Source organism: Arachis hypogaea, chromosome 13 (assembly GCF_003086295.3).
Source record: "Arachis hypogaea cultivar Tifrunner chromosome 13, arahy.Tifrunner.gnm2.J5K5, whole genome shotgun sequence".
NCBI classification, from domain to species: domain Eukaryota; kingdom Viridiplantae; phylum Streptophyta; class Magnoliopsida; order Fabales; family Fabaceae; genus Arachis; species Arachis hypogaea.
The window spans coordinates 122,017,835-122,037,710 of record NC_092048.1 but is presented as its reverse complement, the minus strand read 5'-3'; the positions used below and the strand labels follow the sequence as shown (position 1 = coordinate 122,037,710).

Below are 19,876 nucleotides of genomic sequence, written 5' to 3'. Positions count from 1 at the left end.
ATTGCCTCGTTGGTTGTCATATGAGGTTGACTTGCCATTATCTTCTCCACTTTCTTGCTGACCCAGTGTTGATCAGCAGCATTACTGCCCAGGTCTCTAGCACATGTATGCTCTGCCTTGTAAGTCTTTACCTGAAAACATAACAATGTTTTGTTGTAGGATAGATGTGCTAGCCATGGACAGTCTTCACCCCTGCAGCCAACCCTCACCCTTTTCTTATCATTTTTTATCCACAGGAGTTCCCTCCCTTCAGAAATGAACATATCTTTTACCACTTTTTTGAACCCATCAATGGTTACAAACTTGGTTCCAATCTCGAATCTACCCTCACCGAACCCATACTTTTCATCAAAAACTGGAAACTCATGCTTCTCTCCCTCATCCTCTGAAGATACTGGTGTGTGAAGATCCTCTAATTCATACTCATAAATCGGATCATCGTCATCTGAAACCTTCTCACTCACATACAGTCCAATTGGAGGCCTATCCCTGGGATACAGTAGGCACAACTTCTTCATCATGTACAACAGGCCTACTTCTTTGTTGATTTGCATTAGGCCCATTCCTTTTGGGCTTCGCAGCAGGCCTGGTCTTTTGGGCTTTTCTCTTGGCCCAGTTCCTTTGGGCTTGGCAGTGGGCCTACTTCCTCTGGTCTTCACAGTAGGCCCATCACCTTTGGTAGCACTACCACTTGCACTGCTTACTCTACCTCTGTTTTTAACTCCACTTAACTCTGTCTTTGTTTTCCTTTCAGACTTCTTTTTTTCCTCTTCATATCATCTTCTTCATCAACACTAGAATTATTGTCATCTGAAACAGTTTTCGAGTCAGTCAGAGGAGGTTTATACATTTCATCTTCCTCACTTTCATGCCCATCATCCTCTATGGATGGTGATGATTGGAGCTTTCTCATGATGTTGTCCACATCAATAGGGTCATCAAACTCTTCCACCCCTGCTTCTGCCGCAGCCCCTTCTTCCACTATCTGTGGCTCATCAATGGGATGGTCGAAGTATATGTAGAATTCATCCGTGGTTGAATTCTTCAGCTTGTTCTCTCGAAGTTCATTGATGCCTGCATCTCTTCTCAGAATGTGCAGTCCAACCTCAAGATCACTGCTAGTTGGGTCAAACCAATATACTGCCCTATATGATGCATACCCCAAACCCTTGAACAACGTCACCAAATCCCCAAATTCATGAAGGCTAAGTCCATCTTCGAAAATTTATCAACTTTCCCACCAATATACTCAAGAGTTTCACTGGGTTTTCTACCAAAACGGCCTCCGTGGTGAAAAATAGGTACCACATACATATCATCCATCTGCATTATCCACAAGTACATATCAGAGATTAAACCCTACATCAAGTGCCCAAAATTTCGAAATCAGTTAACTTCACACATAGCTTTTCCTCATTCTTTTACCCAAAAAAAAAAAACATGCAGTCATCCCATATCCCAACCCCATGCATTCTCAGTTAAACAACATACATACTCTTCATTATCACCCTTACCTCTATAGATGATGGCAGCTTCCTCTCCACGCGAAGCTTGCCGTAACCTTCAACAACAACCACATCTACTGATCACACTACCCCTTTCAACTATAGGAAGTCGTTCTTTTTTTAGAGGGAGAAGGGCCTTCGTGTTCTGATAGGGTTTTCTGTAATATGTGGAGTCATTCTTGGGTGTTATGGGAATTGCGGAGCTTCAAATATGGGGGGTGGTGGATACGGCGTCATTTTGCACTTAAGGGACGAATTTGTCCACTAACAATTTGTCCCAATCCACTTCAGCAAGTGTAACGGATACGTCATTCTCTACCCCCTCCATGTCAGCTGGATCCGTTGCCGTTTTTGGCCCAAAATGGACGGAGGGGTATATTTGTCAGCCGTTTTAAAATGTGAGGGATCGAAATGTATTTTCCAATCTTGAGGGACAAAAATGTTCGCATTTTAAAAGGTCAGGGACCTATTTGTCTTTTACTCAAAATATAAATTTATTTTTTAATATTTACAAAAATTATATAATCATCCATCTTATAAAAATATTTAATTACAATCCCTACTTTAGTTAAGATATTAATTCTTATTGGGTTAAATTAACTCAAACTGAAACTAACATCCAATTAAAATGTGCCACGTCATAGAGGGTAATTTACATGTTGTTTTAGAGGGGGTTGGGTAGAACTCACCAAATTTCAAACATATTGTTCTAAATTCAATATATTAACATGCACTTGTGAAAATCATACAGTGATTATAGAGAGGTTTTGGCTTTTTGTTGCTAGAATTAATTTCAATTTGTGCTTTTTGTCCCTTCTGCTTGAACTTTGATTCACCTTCAAGAACTACTACATTATTTCGAACAGTTTGGCTCTGAATTCCACCTATTAACATACAAAGCTAAGTAAAGTATTGAGAGAAAAAAATCTATTAATTATTAAAACAGAAAAACTTTGAAATTACATAAACGCATCCACAAAAATCTCAGATCTATTTTTTCCGTCCAACCAAACATTTCCTTAGGAGGAAAGAAAAAAGTACTAGCAGTTTAGCATGTCCTTATTTGATCAAGAGTTCTACAAATATTTGACTTTTCACTTGGATACCTTATAGTAGCTTAGTCATCTTTTCATGGCAGTGCTTCTAATAAAAGCAAACAGAGCAAGGTGGCATCTATTTTTTTTCATATTTCTAATTTCTGCCCATTCAATTAACCTAGAACACTGAAATCATATGGGTAAAAATGGTTTAAAAATATGTGCATATAAGCAAACACAATTAATTAGGTGATTTAGATGTCATAGTAATGTCACATTTAGGGTTTTACCATAAGATAATGTCATGCTAGCCACTAAGAAAAGGTGTATTGGTAATAGACAGCCTTCCTTAAATAAGACCACAAAATTATTGTACATCTGTCCCGTGAAAGAGACAATTTTGTCCTCTAATCTGTTAGTCAGAATTGGTTGCCAACTAACAAAAAGTTCTTACTAAGAAACATGAAACTAAAACTAGGATAGGGCCCTGAACAAAATCAAAGGAAGCCCATGAAAAATGAAATAATGCTATTTGTGTTCCATATGAGTTCAAAGAAATTGTCACAATAAATTATTTATACAAAATTTCAAGCAACCAGATACAGAACATCACATCTTATTAGGACATTAATCACTACTTTATGCAAAACAAGCTAATGGGTAATAAGTCAATAACAAGATAAGAAAGTGGAATAACATTACGGAATTGAATTGTTTGCCTTAATGATAGTTTGAAACTTCCAGCCAATCAATAAGAATGCTATGCTCATATTTATTAGGATGTTTAGAAAGACAAACCTTCAAATGAATTTTTCCTTTTCCTTGACTCCTGACTTTCATCTGCCACTGAAACTGAATTTTCTAATTCATAAGCACAAAGAAAACCCACAAAGTCTTCCTTTTCTTCAGTTTGCTTGAACACTTAATTAAAATAAAAATAATTCAAATTAAGTAAATACTTTTAGAAAATTATACACCAAAGCTAAAGCAGTAACCATCCTCTTCCATATGAAAGTGAAAGTGAAAGGGGCATTACAAGTAACAGAAGAACACCAGAAAAGAGGGGCATTGCAAGAAAATAAATTAAAAAAACAAAACATAACACCAACAACAACACAACATCAGCAACTATAACAAGATGAAAGGTTCAGAAAAATAACACAACAACATCCAAGGTGTTTCTGATCAAAATTAGAGCTACTCTTGTTCCAATTACCTATTTCAATTCCAATTAACTCAGTTCAGAACAAAATTAAAGGACATAAAGCAAAGAAAATGATAGAACAAAAACCTAATTGTAGAAGTAAAGAGGTTGCAGGGAGAGCCGCGATAACAACACCACCACCCACTGTGACGGTACTTCAATGAGTCGTTAAGGAATGATGGAAGGAAGAAATATGTTCCGAGCGAAAGGGTAGCAGATGCTTCTTCTCCCGACGGCGATGACGACGGCGAAGCTTAGCAGGAACGAATTTGAGTATGAAGGAACAATGGAAGGGAGGAAATGTTCTTCACACAACAGGGGAAGTGTTCTTCAATGGAAGGGTGGAACGAATCAAATTAAAACTGATTTGATAAAAAACATAGATTTACTTTTTAATATTTACAAAAATTATATAATCATGCATCTTATAAAAATATTTAATTATAAAAGGCCCTACTTTAATTAAGATATTAACTCTTGTTGAGTTAAATTAACTAAAACTAAAACTAAACATCCAATTAAAATGTACCACGTCATAGAGGATAATTTACATGTTGTTTTAGAAGGAGTTGAGTAGAACTCACCTTATATATGTATTTAACATTATTATAGAAAAAAGCTTTTACTTTTTAGAAGATAAAAGTAAAAAACGTCATTGTCATATTGCGTGTGTTAACTTTTTTAATTAGTTAAAATCATATTATAAAAAAATTAAAATTTTGAAATTGTAAACGGCAAGGCCGTTTTGCATAACGCATTTTTTATTAAATTAAAAAAAGAGAAAATGACAATGCCGTGTTGTTTGATATACGAGTTTGAAAGTTAAACCTAGTTAAAACAGTACTAACATTTTGCAGAAAAAGCAAAAATGTCATTAACGTTTTATATTGGCACAAATAAAAAAAATATAAAACTAACTATAAAAATGAACTTTGGTGTTTATAAAATACTTCGAGGAGAGTAAAGTGGAACAAGAAGAAGTTGTTCTTCATTCTAAGATTTTGAGAGAACTTTTTAAAATTTTGAGTTGCTCTGCTTATTAAAAGTGAAAAAATTTATAAGTAAATGTAATGAGAGTATAAAATAAAGGGTTATGTTAGTTTAAAAATATACTATAATGGCTAAATTTTGCCTCACACATATGAGGGTGTGAATTTTTTATGTGAAAATCTATGTGTTATTGTTGTTTTTCTTTCAATAACATATGAAAAACTTAAGAGTGTACATTCTCAAAGTGTAAATCATCAAGTGTTGAAGAGACTGACAAATATTTTGTAGAAACAACCTGTGTTAGTATTTGGTAGTTTTGTTCAATTTCAAGGAATGTTTTCGACCTACCATCAAACTAGAGCACAAGCCTCTCTTATCGAGTTATATGTTTAGTTTGAAAAAATCAATGATGTTGATTTTTGGAGCCTACCATAGACTGCATGGGCTATAAGCCTATAATACTGAAAGCGATGAAAAGTTTGAAGGTAATTATAAAATTGTTGGTCCAGCTAAAGATGTGGAGGAAGATTAAATGCACTAGCGAACATGCATCCATCTAGAAAGCCATATTTTATGCATAGTTTGAATCTTGATGTCATGCATACCAGAATTTTCTAAATATGCCAATACAAAAAATTTATTATTATTATTATTATTATTATTATTATTATTATTATTATTATTATTATTATTATTAATAGGATAGTATTTAGATTTATTTTGTTTTATTATTGGTACAGCCCTGTTATTGTCGCTGAATTCGCCGTTGGAATAAAGTTTAACTCTAGAGAGATTGTTACTGCGTTAGTTAAATAGTATACTATTTGAAGAGGAGTCAATTATAGGGTGTATAAATCAAAAGTTTCAGAACCGGCGACATTCTATGTTAAATGCGTACAATATGGAACAAGCTATGATTGACTTATCAAAGTTAGTCTTATGAAAAGACAGTATTGTTGGGTGATAAGGAGGTACAATGGTAATCACACGTACACCAGAAGTACCATTTCTCAAGATCATGCTAAACTGGACTCCGATATAATTGCAGAAGTGATAAAGCCATTATCTAAAGCCGACCCGTCCATAAAGGTAAAATCTGTCATTACTAAAGTGCAGTCGAAGTTCAACTATACGATAAGTTATCGTAAAGCATGGTTGGTCAAACAAAAGACAGTTGAACAAATATTTGGTAGGTGAAAAGCTTCTTATGAAACTTTGCCCACATGGTTTGAAGCAATGGTTGCGAAAGAACTATTAACAATTGTTGAGTACGAAACTGCATATGGCTACCGACAGAGGCCCTACCGACGGCATCCATTCACACAAGGAGCAACACCAGAGGACCATCCATGTCCTTACAATCATACCTCGATGTCCCGCATAATGATCGATACATGTGCAAATCAAATAGAACCCCAACTAAACTTATGAATATGAGAAAAACTCATGAACCAACGGCAAATACTTTCAATGCACAGCAATTCCAAACTTGTCACAATAACGTCATACCAAATAGATACATTATGTGACATTTCATATAAATTTTCTTACTTACTCGGTGAGTCAAATGTTGGAGCCGCTTTAGAGTACAAAACCATGCCAACTTGATTCTGCTTCCTCTATAGTCGTTCGGCCCAGAAGCGCTACCAAATTGGGTCATGCATTTGTTTTCTAACCCACTTGTGTTGTGATTAGTTGATCCATTCATCGGCAAATCGTGAGTTCGGAGTCCGAAAATCATGACGATGGCATCCAAAGTAATCGTGCACTCGTCATGAAAACGTATGTGTCTCATGACGCCACCTTTCAACCAATACGTCTATAATCGAACTGTGAGACATGATCCTCCCAATACCTGAGATATATGATAGAACCGCTCTCTCTCAGTTATTCTTCCACCCTAATATCATGAGTCTATTTGGTGTAAGTATCTCGTGTGCAAAATTCTTAAACTCTGAAAACAAAAATAATAATTAACAATGAATCACCGTAATCAGTCCATAACTATTATTATTAACAAAATAAATTAATGCTCAATTTAATAATAATTATATTTAATAATTACTAAATTAATACAAATCCTAATAATTTATAATTACTAAATAAATTATTAATTATTAACCACTACAGTAAATATAAAAATTACTTACATATACAAAATGTTAAAGATATTCTACAATATGATTCTTAACACGTGTAATGTCATGTTTTTCCATCTTTATTTTTTCTAATATTTTAAACTCTACGACCAAAAAAAAAAAAAATAGACGAATATTTAATGCTAACTATAACCCAAGGACTAATGATTAATCTTTTATAATTAATATTTAAAAACATATATTTAAAATTAGTAAAAGTTCTAATATAACAACTAAAAATTATACTATTTTTTAACCAACATTTAAAGTGTTATTTAACAACAATATTTAATAATAAAACTAAACTAAACTTAGTTAACAAATAATAAACCATACCATTGTTATTTTTAGTTAAATATTTAAAATGAACGATTTTTTATTATAAATGTATCCTAAGCGTTAATGTTAATAATTCTGTTTTTCTTTATTTAAAAACATTTCAAATAAAACCAAAATTAATATATCCTAAAAATTAATAATATTAAAAGGAACATCACTATAATTAATTCTATTTTTTTAATAATAATTCAGATTTAATTATTAAATATTTCAAGCAAAACTAACATCACTATAAATATAATTTAATAATAATTGAAACTAATCTTTTATGTAAAATAAAAAATTCTAAAAATTATTAAATAATTCTGTTTTTTAATAATAATTCAGATTTAATTATTAAATATTTCAAGCAAAACTAACGTCACTAAAAATATAAATTAATAATAATTGAAACAAAATAAAAAAAATTCTAAAAATTAGTAAAAAATTCTTTTTTTAAATTCTGTTTTTAATAAAAAATTCAGATTTAATTATTAAATATTTCAACCAAAACTAACATCACTAAAAATATAAATTACTAATAATTGAAACTAATATTTTATGTAAAATAATAAATTTCTAAAAATAAATACTAAACATTAATTATAATAATAATAATAATAATAATAATAATAATAATAATAATAATAATAATAATAATAATAATAATTATTATTATTATTATTAACTATTAAATACATAAATAATACTATTTTTAAAAAAAAATATTTAAAATAAAACTAAAATTACTAAAAATATGTACTAATAATTAATTAACTAACACTAACACTAGTACTACTACTACAGCTAAAACAATAACAAAATCATATTTTCTAATCAACTAATAATTGATTTCTTTATTATTAATCAACAACAAAATAATCTAAAAAAAATACAGAACCCTAAACTATTTTTTTAAGCTATTTTCAGACTTCCAGTTAAAAAAAAAACAACAATAAACAACAAATACAACACAAAAACTAAATTAATAATAATTAAGTTTTATTATTAAATATTTCAAATAAAAATAAAATAGCTAAAAATATAAATTAATGATAAATCTGTTTTTGAAAAAAAAATTAAAATAAAATAAAACTTACTAATAATAGTTACTAATAATAAAATAATATCTGTACTAATCCTACTCCTACAGTTACAACAACACAAATCACATTAACAATTATCAGACCTAATCATATTTTTTTTTACCAATGTTCAGCCTAAACAAAGTTAAAAAATCCATTAAATACCTACTAATAACAATAGAAAATAAATAAAAAAATACTTACTTGTATTCTTCTTCAGCCTTGACGTTTTGCAAGTGAGGTTTGAGCAAATTTTAGAGAAAGTGATGGAAGGAAAAGGGGGACCGAAGAAGATGGATGATGGAGAAGAACAAATTAGTGTGGAACTGAATAGGGTTGCTATGTTAAGTATTAACCAACGCAGGAGAGAGAGTGGGAGTCACACATGCATGGAAAACATCAATGACTGTGACGGGAGTCTTATACACTTGAATATAAAATTGATTTATTTAATTAGCTTAGGTGTCAAATTAATTAGCTACTCTTTAATCAGTTAGTAGTTTGTTATAATTTTAGTGCAGTCAGTTATTTAACATGTGAAATGTAGTTGTGTGTGGCTGAGATATAAGGAAAGTGCACTTTTATAGTTAGTTAGGTTTTCTCATTTTTTTCCTTTTAGCTCAAATAAGAAGTTCCATCTTCTTCCCTCGACTTTCTTCAGTTTTCTCCAATTCAATTGAACATTCTCTCTGCCAAATTTCTCTATAACTTGCAGATTGCTCAGATAACAAATTTGTACATGATGCGGTGAGTATGAAAGCAATCAAGCACAGATAGCAGAATTGAAGAAACGTTGAAAGGAGTTTCCTGATCCGTAATCCTTTTCTTCAATCTACCTCCGTTCTTTTAAAATTTCTTCTCTCTCTTTCTTTATGTCCCCTTCTATGAGACTTGCACAATAGAGATTGATGAGATTTTGTTCGCTTCACTGAATTTTATACAAGTGGAAGTGGCGTTTTTTATCAACGAGTCTCAAAGAAGAAGTTCTGACTCTTTGCTGCTCTTAGATTCATTGATTCCTCCTAATGGAAGATCATTCATTGAGAAATCGGACTTCAAAAGGTGGCTCTAACAATCAGAGCGGCTCAATGAAAATGGATGTGAATGCTTTGGCACATCTTCTGAATCAGCTGTCAAATCTTCAAGCTCAAATGGCGTGAAGCAATATGAGTTTGACTCAAGATCCTTCCAGTCCCTACTTCATTCATCCTAGAGAAAATTCAGGTACATCGATTACACAAACAATTCTTACTCCTAATAACTATGGTAGTTGGAGTTGTTCAGATCTAAAAACAAGATAAAATTCATTGATCGAACAATTAAGCAACTTGATGTAGATGATGATAATTTTGATGCATAGAAGAGATGCAATAACTATCTTGTTTCTTGGATTAACCTTTCCCTATGTCCTGAAATACTAGAGAGTGTGACCTGGAGCAATGTTGCTTTCAATTTGTGGGACGATTTGAGACATCGATACTATAGAGGTGATAGGTTCAGGATTGTGGAATTGCAAGAAGAACTATTCGTTGCAAAGCAAGGGGATCTAAATGTGACGGCCTATTTTACCAAATTGAAACACATTTGGGAAGAAGTCAACAATTTTTGACAGATTCCGGGCTGTGTAATGTGTTCTGAGAGATGTGCTTGTAGATTAACAAAAATAAGAGAGTTCAGAGATGAGGATTAAGTCACAAGACTCCTAAGAGGACTGAATGAGCAGTACTCAACCGTGAGGTCACAATAATGCTAATGACACCCTTGCCTAATGTAAACCAATAAGTGTTCTCAATGTTACAAGATACTGTTTAATTCAGCTCAGAGCAAGAATTCCCCTCAAATGCAAGACTCCTTTGTTGGTCAAGACAGAGGAAGAGGCCATGGGAGAATCACTTCAGCAGGCAGAGAAAGAGGTGCAAAGATGATGTGCTCATATTGCGGAAAGGAAGGGCATACTGAGGACGCTGTTACAAGAAACATGGATATCCTCCAAATCTGAAACCACGGCAACAGTACAGTGCTCACACAAACCACATATTCACTGAAGAGAATGATGAAGATTTCAGTGATAAGCAGACTCAGTCTACTTGTCACCAAGAAGTCAGTGGCACACATAGTTCTGAATTTACTCTAGAGCATAGATTAGCATTGCTAGACCTTCTCAAAGGAAAAGGTGTTCAGCAGCAACCTCATAATGCAAAATAGGTTTTAACAAATTCTGTGCAAACCCCTAGCCAAGGTAAAACTATTTTACTGCAATTTAGCTCAAAAATCATGAGTTTATGAAGCCAAAATCAACAAATTGGGTCATTGATTCAGGTGCCACCGATCATGTCACCTTCAATTTAAAGGATTTTTAAACCTTTCAAAAGATAGAACCTATAACAGTGAAAATGTCCAATGGCATTGAAACAATAAGTGACACTATTAGAACTGTTGTATTCACTGAGCGCTTCTATCTTACAAATGTTTTTTTTATACTAGATTTTGATTTCAAACTCATTTGGGTTTCAAAATTGACCTCCAATTTAACGTGCCAATTACTAGTCAATTATGAACATTGTGAGATATAGGATTGGCTCACATTGAAAATGATTGTCATTGCTGAATGTGGAAAAGGGTTATATACACTAATTAATCAACCATATTGCTTTCCTTCTGTTTCAACTAAGGGACCTTCAATGGCAGAAATTAATCAAGTCAACACCTCACTAAGAATCAATAATTTTTGGCATTCTAGATTAGGTCACTTACCTTCACACAAAGTTGAGCATTATGAAAAAGAATTATACTTTCATAGATTGCAATAGAGTTGATTTGCTTTGTGATTCATGTCACCTTGCAAGGTAGAAAAAGCTCCCTTTTGATTACAGTTTGACTGAAATAAACAGGTGTTTTGACTTGATCATATGGATATTTGGAGTCCTCTTTCAATTCCTTCAACTGAAGGCTATAAATATTTTCTTACGATTGTAGATGGAAAGAGCAAGTTTACTTAGGACTTCTTTATGAAAACCAAGTCAGAAGCTTCTCAGCTTGTTCCAAATTTTGTCAATTATGTTAAAGTGCAGTTTGAACAGCAAAATAAAATGCATAAAAATAGATAATGGGCTTGAATTCACTCTCAAATTCTATTTTGCTAGTAGTGAAATCCTACACCAGACTTCCTATGCAGAAACACTGTAGCAAAATGGGATTGTGGAATGCAAGCATCAACATATATTAAGTGACACACGTGCACGGCTTTTTCAATCAAATATCCCAAAATGTTTTTGGCACTTTGAAGTGGCCCATGCAGTTCACCTAATAAATAGATTGCCAAGTAGTAGCTTGAAAAATGAAATTTTTTACAAACTGCTATATGGAAAGCTAGCTGATATCTCGAATTTAAAAGTTTTTAAATGCTTGGCCTATGCATCCACACTTACCACCTCAAGGTCCAAACTTGATCCACGAGCAAGAAAATCTATCTTTCTTGGTTTTAAAGCTAGGACCAAAGGTTTTAGATTAATTAATGTAACATCCAAAAGAATTTTGTTTCTCGGCATGTCACATTCTATGAAAATCAGTTTTCTTTCTCAAATTCTGCAGCAATTGAGAACATAAATTCCAATTTTGCGCTTCAAAATTTACCACTTAGCACTGCATCAAATACATATATTGATCCATTCATTTATGATTCATGCATTACATCTTCGCCTTATACTCATTTTTACTTTAGTTTACCATCGTCTTCAAGAACCGCACCACATCATTCTGTTGAGCATGCCACATTTGAATCAGAAATTGCACCAAACTCTTCAGTAGTATTAGACAATTCACATTCATTGCATCATCTTGATAACTCTGCTAGAAGGTCCACTAGAATAAGAAAATCTCGTTGTTACTTGAAAGATTATCACTACATGATAACCAACTCCACTACTAATGACAAATCATCTCATTCTTTGTATCCCTTTTCACAATGTTTATCTTTTCAGAAATTGACATCAAAATACAGACCTTTATCCCTTGCAACTTTGACCAATTCAGAACCTAGCACCTATGAAGAGGTTGCCACTCAACCTTGCTAGAGAGAGGCGATACAAGCTGAATTGAAAGCTTTAGACCAAAATCAAACTTGGGTGCTCACTGAACTTTCAAAGGCCAAAAAAGCTTGATGGTTATCAGTGGCTAAGAGAAAAGGGGTTGAATCTTATCTACTCTTTCTGCTGAATATTACTTTTTCTTTCTCGAGGGGACTTAGGAGATATTTTCACTTTTGTCTCATGGTCAGCTGAGAGACATTTTCATTTTTGTCTCCTAAAAAATAGAAACAGAAAAGCAGAAGGGAAGAAGAAATAACACCCAGATGTATTCTGGTTCAGCTACTAGGTGCAATGTAACCTACATCCAGTCTATATCACAACAATGATAGAATTACACTATCTTTAACAGATTACAAACACCAATTCTTTCCCTAGAATCTACCCAATTCTATCTAGGACAAAATTTAGATTCTAACCCCAATCTGAATTTGACTAGACCTCAATCTAGTTTTCAACAGTAAAGTGCTAACCCAACTTGTAAGAAAATCCTCACAGGATCATGACACAAAACTTAAAGATGTACAAAAAACTTTTGAGACATCTTATAACTTTTTCTCACTGTTTTAACTCACTGCCTTTTTCCTCTCATTGGCTTTTTCTTACAAACCTCACCATGTTTGCCTTTTACAATGAGACTCAAACAGATCCAAATTGAGAAAAAGAAAATACAAAATAAACTACATGAAGGAGAAGAACTCTAACAGCTTGGGTAGCTATGAGAGTGAATTCTGTGCTTTTCACTTATTCTCCTTACTTTCAACCCTTGGTCGTTCACCCTTAATATAGAAGAGTGAAGCTTCCAAAGTTGAAACAAGTTCAACCCTCACAGTGTCTTCTTCTCCAACATCAGAGTAGCAGCGGCTTTATCAGAGAGAATAGAGAGGACCGAGGTTGTTGCATGCATGCTCACCTCATTACTCTCATCCTTTTTCTCCAAACTTCTTCAATCTTGACCATTGAGCTTGACTTTAGCCCCAAGTTTTGATTCTGACCGTTGATAAGCTTCTGACCCAAGATGGCTTGACGTTCTCCATTGTTGCTTCTTCTATGCTTGAGTCCTTGAAGCTTTCTTCTTTAATCCTCGGTGAAGCACAAAAGGGGAAAGAAACTTTTTGTTGTATTTGACTGAAGGAACTAGCTACTGGGTTGTAGCCTTCTTTTCTTTGCTTTGATTTAGCAAAAACCTTTTTGCCTTTCTTCACACTTAACCTCTTAGCTTTTTATTTTCTTCCTTCTTCTTCTTAGATGAAAGATTGTGATGGTTATCAGTGGCTAAGAGAAGGAGGGTTGAATCTTAGCCCATTTTCGCTTAATAATACTTGTTGGCTTTTGAAACCACTTATGGAAATTTTTTGTCTTTTTATCTCGTAACTAGCCACGAGACCTTTTATTTTGTCTCGTCCCCAGCCACGAGACTTTTCTTTTTGTCTCGTCAGACAACACGAGATATTTTCAGTTTTATCTCCTGGGCAGCAGAAACAGAAATGGAGTAGAAGAAAGAGAGAATTACACCAAGATATATCCTGGTTCAGCTGCTAAGTGCAAGGCAGCCTACATCCAGTCTCCATCACAACAATGATGGAATTTCACTATAATCATCCTTGATTACAAACACCAATTCTCCCTAGAAACTACCCTTCCTATCCGGGACAAGTCCAGAATCTAAACCCAAACTGAACTTGACTTGGTCACTGCCAAGCTTTCAACTGTAAAGTGCTAACCCAACTTACAAGAGGATTCCCACAGAATCATGAAATACAACACAGATGTACAAAGGAACTCTAAGGACATCTATGGCTTTTTCTTTTAATTTTGCATTCTCTGCCTTTTTCTGCTCTATGGCTTTTTCATTACAAACTTCACTGTTTGCCTTTTTCCATGAGACTCAAGACATGACAAAATTAAACAGAAAAATACTAAATGAAGAACATTGAAGGAGAAGAAATTCTGTCAGCTTAGAGAGCTATGAAAACTCTGTGCTCTCTCTTTTCTTTTTCTTGAATCAAACCCTGACTGTTCATCCTTACTTATAGGAAGAAGCCTTCAAGGTTGAAACCAAAACAGACCAAGCCAATATTTTTCTTCTTCAACTTGAACCGGTTCAGCCAGAGAGAGAGAAGAGATAACTCATGCAAAACCCAACATGCAATTACCTCTAGTCCTTCCTTGGTCACCACTCTTCATCAATCCGAGCCCTTCATCCTTGCCTTGCTCTCCAAGATGAACTTCTGGCCCTTGATACTTCATGATGATGGTAGCTTCATCTGCTCCAATCTTTGCCTCTTCCATCACGTAGCCACTGTAGCTACCTCCTGTGATAGTTGAGCAGAATCAGAGACAAGCCATCCTCCCAAGATTCTTCTTCTCTGTTGGCCGAGATCTTCACTTCCATTTTTGGTATGGAGGAGCCAAGATTTCTTCACAAAATCTTACCATAAGTGAAAGAGGATCTTAGCCACAGCATACTTTTAGTTTGCTTTTTCTTGCCATCATTGTGATGGTCTTTGTTGCTTGTTCTTCCTTTCGGTGTCTAGGCTTAGCTTCCATGCTTTCTCTGTAATGATATGACCGAAGGTAGAAGAAAGATGAGAGAGAAGATAGAGCTTAGAAGAAAAGCAATTAAATGAATCAAATTAACTGAAATGGGATTGCTTTTACTTCCCTTGCAGAGTGGCGTATAGCATTGATGATTACCATCACATCAATGACCAATTCTCTCTCATATTTTCAATGCAAGTATTAACTTTACTTAAATGAAATTTGAATTCCACCTCATAGTGGAAATGGATTCCGTTGGAAGCAAGAAGCAATACATTTGCTTTCACTCATGATTGGTTTCGGACCAAACAAGCAAAATTATTTGGGCTTGTATCAATGATAAATAAAACTGGCCCAACTAACAATTTGCTTCAGCCAAATCACTTAATCATTTTAACCAAGGCTAAGTATTTACAATCATATTGGGCTTATAATGATCATGATTGAATTTTGGCCCAAATCAATTCAGCCACAATGATTTAAAATCAATTTGTATCAATGCTGAATATTTTTAATCAAAATTTGGCTTGTTGCTGATTTCTTTTATTTTCGGCCCCCAAGCATACTTGCATAGCAAAAATTAATTTAATCAACATATATGAATTAATATTTTTGCAATTAATCAAATTAATAATGTTTAGTCATCACAAATATTAATTTTGAGTTTTTCAAACTCATCAATATCCCCCTTGATGACAAACATTATCAAATTGAAATGGAAAGAAATTAAAGATTGAAGTATAGAATACTCCCTTTGAATATTTGAATTTCTCCCCCTTTCTAATTGTCACAAGACTCCCCCTTAATGTATGCCTATTTTACCAAGGGAAGCTGCGTACCTGTAACAATTTTTATCAAGCCTAAGGCAACAATGTTATTCAACATATTCATTATGTAATGTTGAATGGCTTGATTTATGAGCAGAACTTAATGATAATCAAAACTCATTTGTTATCAATAATTTGATTTTCTGCTCTACAAAACAAATATTTTCTAATCAAATCAAGGCAGTTTGATCATAGCAAAAAATTTTCTAATCATTCATGATCATCTCAAACCATAGTACACCATGTTTCTCAACTTAAAGAAACTGCCAAAAATAAATCCAAAACAGCAATCATTATATCAAGTTAAAACAAATGCATCACAATTATAATCAACGAAGCATTTTACCAAGATAAATATCAAGCAATGGCAGCAATCACAAGCAATGGAAGCAATCACGGGATAAAATAAATGCATTATCAATATGCATTATCAAGCATCAACTGTATCATTTCAACAAGGGTGATCATGAATTCTCAAAAGAATTTCATCTCCTGTTTTCCAGTTTCCAGTTCCCCTGTTTTTCAGTTTCCATTTTCAGAACCAATTCCTCTCCCTTTTAGCATCAAGGGGCACCTGCAAAAGGAGTTTGATATAGTAAGCAAAATATCCAAAATATTTCCCAAAAGTATCTTCAGAGTATCACAGAGTTATAGTACTAACAGTAACCAACCAAACAGAACAGAGTATCAAATTGAGCCTAACATGCCAATATCAAATACTAAAAGAAACAAATTAATCATCAGATAAATGAAGATCAGATTCCTGAGGTCCTTCCTCACTAGCATCTCCCAGATCCTCCTCAAGACTCTCCAGCATCAAACTGATTTTATCCTTGCATCTTATCCAAGCCTTCTCATTTTCATAGGCTAACTTGCGTCCTGCTTTATGGAATTGTATCATGAGCTCGGACATATTTGAAAATTCTGTGAGAATTTCTTTGGTGGATTCGGTCGCCTTGGAAGATTCGGGCCGACTCTCATAGTCACTCTCCGAAGCCACAGATTTCTTGCCCTTGGTTCCTTTAACAGCTCCACCTCCTTTGATCATAGACACTTTGTTCTCTACAGCCTCATTCAGAAGATCAACTTTAAAATATTCAAATATGCTGGTTAAGAACATCCCATAGGGCAGATTTGCCTTTTTGGTGCTCTTTACCGATTTCCACATGTGTCGGATCATAAGATAGCCAAAAGATATAGGAGTAGATGTAATAAGTGCAAAAATGATGAGAGATTCAGAGAGTGTTACTCTACTATGGGAGCCGTTTTGAGGAGTCAGGATGTAGGTGATAATTCTGTGAAGCAGAGAGTTGGTTGGTCCGAGGACTTTGTGGGTAGGAGTAGTGCCATCCAAGCCAGAGAGATTCTCACAAATGTGTTGAAGAACAACCTTGTAGGTGACGCCGACCTGTGAGTCCCACTTTTCGGCCATGTATGCTCTCGGCCCTTCCTCCTTGTAGCCCAAGGCCGTCCCAATGGTTACATTGTCAAGAGTGATATGAACTCGCTTCACATATGAATGGATGGTGCCATCAATCAGTCTCATGTTGGCATAGAATTTACAAACTAAGCTAGGGTAAACCGGTTTTTGAATGTGAAGCAATGGAGTCCATTGAAGCAGTTCAAAAAGAGGATATACATTTATCCCTTTGTTGGTGAGAGAGTCAAGGTTGACAAGATAGGTTGCACAGAGATGATGCTTTTTCAGAACCTCTTTGTGAAATTCATATGAAGCGCAGGAGTTGAATCTTGCAGGGTCATAATGAGAGTGTGTTTTGCTGAATTTATTCTTGAAATCCAAGGATTCCAGGTTTGATGGTTCCTTGGTGTTGTGCAGAGCGAATCTATTTTACTTCTGAGCACTCTTCCCGGGTGTGGCTTTCTTCTGTGGAGATGGTGGTGGAGACAGAATGGGTGATGTGTGAGATTCTTCCTCTTCCTCCACATGAACTCTTTCTTTCTTCTTCCTTGAAGAAGTTTTCGTGGCTATGACCTTCCTTCTCATGGTGTCGGTTTGCTTTAAGGGAGGTGAGGGAGAAGATGATGAGGTAGAGTGAATATGGATGTGGGTATGAGATTGTGGTGTGGACGGTTTTTGAGAGAAGAGAATCCGTTCGCTTTTCCTAAGGGCACTTTTCTTTTTCATGGTAGTGAAAATGGAGAAGTGGAAGGTGAGGGGGTTGAATAGAAACCGAATGGAGTGAGGGAGGAGGGAGGTTAAGGAAGCATTAAATGTGGAGTGGAAAGAGAATTAGAGGGAATTAAATGACCATTAAGTGGCGGTTAATACCCAAGGAGTTTCTCTTTTATTTGAAATAAATTGAAAGATGGTTTCCTAGAATCAAGGAATTAGGTGAAGGGAAGGATTTGATTTGACAATAACCACTTCCAATCAAGATTTGATGAGACAACAAAAGATTTTGATGTGCACAAGAAGGAAACTAACAAAACGGTCAGAGTGGGGTCAAGGAAATTTGGTGGGGCCCATGAGAATTAATTTTTGGCGCTGTCTCCCCCTTGATCACAGCCCTTCCAACACATACTTATTTTTATCTCGTCCATTCCTACAAGACAAAACTGAGCAGAATCAAAATTTCACAAGTTATCAATAGAACTTAAATCAATCATGCCCAAACTTTTTCTCAAAGTGCAAAATCTGTCTTCACATAGGGGTTTTGTAAAAATATCCGCAAGTTGGTCTTCAGATTTTACAAATTGAATATCAATAGTACCCTTTTGCACATGTTCTCTAATGAAGTGATATTTTATCTCAATGTGCTTGGTTCTTGAGTGCAGAACATGATTTTTTGAAATGTTTATAGCACTAATATTATCACAAAATAAGGGTATACTATTGATCTTTAATTTGTAATCTTCCAACTGCGTTTTTAACCAAATTAATTGAGAACAACATGCAGATGCAAAAATATATTCAGCTTCGGCTGTGGATAGAGCCACTGTGGCTTGCTTTTTGCTTGACCACATGTTGAGTGAGCTTCCAAGGAAGCAATACATGCCGGATGTACTCCGTCTATCCATCCTATCTCCCGCATAATCTGCATCACAAAACCCTACTGCACAAAAATCATCAGATTTAGGTTACCACAAGCCATAATCACTAGTTCCCTTAATATATCTAATAATGCGCTTAACGGCTGAAAGATGGAATTCTTTTGGATGAGATTGAAACCTTGAACATACACCCACACTTTGAACAATGTCCGGTCTAGAGGAGGTAAGGTACATGAGTGAACCTATCATTCCTTTATACCTTGATTCATCCACATCTTGGCCATCATCATCCTTTTCAAGTTTTGTGTTATGATGCATTGGTGTTCCCATTGGTTTGGAACTTTCTAGGCCAAATTTTTTTATAAGTTCTTTTGCATAATTTTCTTGGTGAATAAAGGTACCACTAGGAGTTTGTTTAATTTGGAGGCCAAGAAAGAAAGTAAGCTCTCCCATTAAACTCATCTCAAACTCACTAGTCATGAGTTTTCCAAACTCTTCACATAAGGACTCATTGGCCGAACCAAATACAATGTTATCCACATAAACTTGAACTAGGAGAATGTCATCATTAGATGCTTTAATGAATAAAGTTGTGTCGGTGGTTCCCCTTTAAAAGTGATTTTCTAATAGGAAGGCACTAAGCCTTTCATACCAAGCTCTTGGAGCTTGTCTAAGGCCATAAAGGGCCTTTGAGAGTTTAAAAACATGTTTTGGAAAATCTTTATATTCAAAGCCGGGGGGTTGAGCCACATACACTTCTCTATCAATAAAGCCATTAAGAAAAGCACATTTAACATCCATTTAAAACATTTTGAAACCCTTATGGGCAGCATAGGCAAGAAGCAACCTAATTGCTTCTATTCTAGCTACCGGAGCAAAAGACTCATCGAAATATATGCCCTCTTCTTGATCGTAACCTCGGGCCACTAATCTAGCCTTGTTACGAACAACTTGTCCATCCTCACCAAGTTTATTTTTAAAGACCCACTTAGTACCCGTTACTTTCTTACCATCCGAATGAGGTACTAGTGTCCAAACCTCATTCTTGTCGAATTGGGCAAGCTCTTCTTGCATTGCTTTGACCCATGAGGGATCTTCAAGAGCTTGTTTGACATTGTTGGGCTCCATTTGTGA

General features: G+C 34.7%; 2 long non-coding RNA genes across 2 annotated transcripts; one reads left to right on the top strand and one right to left on the bottom strand.

The window, feature by feature from the left end:
* Positions 1-2,101: 2,101 nt before the first annotated feature.
* Positions 2,102-4,141, bottom strand: LOC112736007 (uncharacterized). Its single transcript, XR_003168680.3, has 3 exons — positions 3,834-4,141; positions 3,341-3,463; positions 2,102-2,389 (listed from the first exon to the last, which is right to left on the bottom strand). It is a non-coding gene; the product is annotated as an uncharacterized lncRNA (long non-coding RNA).
* A 4,695-nt stretch (positions 4,142-8,836) lies between these two features.
* LOC112733049 (uncharacterized) lies at positions 8,837-10,944 on the top strand. The gene is made up of 3 exons (XR_011869935.1): positions 8,837-9,091; positions 9,285-9,501; positions 9,699-10,944. It is a non-coding gene; the product is annotated as an uncharacterized lncRNA (long non-coding RNA).
* Positions 10,945-19,876: the final 8,932 nt, after the last annotated feature.